The sequence below is a fragment of the Carlito syrichta genome, unplaced genomic scaffold, assembly GCF_000164805.1.
Source record: "Carlito syrichta isolate Samal-C Ts95f unplaced genomic scaffold, Tarsius_syrichta-2.0.1 Scaffold130364, whole genome shotgun sequence".
Classification (NCBI taxonomy): domain Eukaryota; kingdom Metazoa; phylum Chordata; class Mammalia; order Primates; family Tarsiidae; genus Carlito; species Carlito syrichta.
In genome coordinates, this window is record NW_007074460.1 from 93,196 (window position 1) to 95,058 (window position 1,863).

Below are 1,863 nucleotides of genomic sequence, written 5' to 3' on the forward strand. Positions count from 1 at the left end.
ACTCTGTCACCCAGGCTGGAGAGCAATGGCATGCTCACGGCCACCCCAGCATCCATCTGCTGGGCTCCACTGATCCTTCTGCCTCAACCTTCGAAGTAGCTGGAACTACAGGTGTATGCTACTATGCCTGGTTATCTTTTTTTTTTTTTTAATTGTAGAGACGAGGTCTCATCAAGTTGCTCAGGCTGGTCTTGAACCTGCGGGCTCAGGCAATCCACGCTCCTTGGCCTCCCAAAGTGCTGGGACTGCAGGCTGAGCCACTGAGTGCAGCCTACCTACCCCATTCTTTCAGAGAGAATCCATCTCCATTCAGGAGGAGACAGCTTGTGGAATGCCTAGTAACACTGGTGGCCTTACGCAGGGCAGGAGGTCAACTGGAAGTTCATTGTTGGAAAGGTCACCCTCTTACATCTTCATTAACAAATCTTTGAGTTTAATGTTGATATAAAGATCCAAGCTCAAGCCATAGAAAGATGTCACAAGCCAGCCTCGGTGGCTCAGCCTGTAATCCCGTGCCTTGGGAGGCTGAGGTGACTGGGTTGCCTGAGCCCGCGGGTTTGAGACCCGCCTGGGCAACTTGGCGAGACCTCATCTCTACAATAAATAAAAAATTAGGCGGGTGTGGTAGCGCGCACCTGTAGTTCCAGTTACTTGGAAGTCTGAGGCAGAAGGATCACCAGAGCCCAGTAGGTCGAGGCTGCGGTGGCTGGGAGCGGCCACTGCACTCCAGTCTGGGTGTCAGAGTGAGACTCCAACTCAAAAAAAAAAAAAAAGAAAGAAAGATGTCACTTCAGCTGTGCCCATGCATAATTTAATCAGCACAGTGGTTCTGTTTAACCTCCGACAAGCAGATGGTTGAAGTGACTTTTTTCCCAGTTAAAGTAACTGACTGTCTTGGTGTTCTGTCACATGAAGCCATGTGAAGCATGAAAGGAGATGGCGGGTCAATCCATTTCCAGGTCAGGCTTGGTGTGTGCTTATCACGTGTGAACACACCAGAACTGGGGACCCAGCGGGCCACAGCACTTCCAGAAATGACTGTCGTGGACTCCTTTGGATGCAGCTCCTCTGTCCATGGGAGGGGAAAGGACAAGAAGGAGGTGGAGGAAAGGCTGTCCCTGCAAGTGGGCGTCTACTCACCGTGGCCAGACGAGCTTGTCACACCCAGTGCACCCGTCTCCTTAGAGCACACCACCAAGTCTTTTCTCACTTCAAAGATCTGTTTAAGGCAGCAGCAGCCCCATGGAAGTGCTGTGATCTGGATTTCACATACCCTTTTGATGAGTAATGGGGTCCTTCCTCACTGAACCCCCAGCCTGGTCTCATACACATGCATGCAGCACATAACCACGTTGCTGGGGGCATACTAGTGGTGCAAAAGCGTCACTCAAGTTGTGGGAGGTTCCCTGCAGGGAAATACTGTGTGGTTGGATGCGGGGGGCCAGCCCCCGCAGAGAGATTTGAGGGTCCCTTGGAAGATGTGGCAGCGTCGGTGAATATTCTGGAGAAATAAAGAGGGGAGAAAGAAAGAGACTGGACTCCTGCTCAGGTGACCAGAAGCCATTTAATGGGTGTAATCTCAGGGCTTTTATCCCCAAACTCTGCAAAGTGATCATCACAGGAAACAAAGGTAGCATGTGTCTTTCACATGAACAGGTCCAGGTGCCCGACACCCCCCACTCTCAAGCAAATGTTCTTTCATATGTAAGGAAGAACATGAAGAAGAACAATCACAAATTGTCTTTTTGTATCTTATGCTAGCTTAATGTTCCCCAAACCAGTTTCTTACGTGCCCTTAATTGTATTACAACAACATCATTTTGAATTAACATCACTCAATGTCTAAACCCAAAACCACCATAG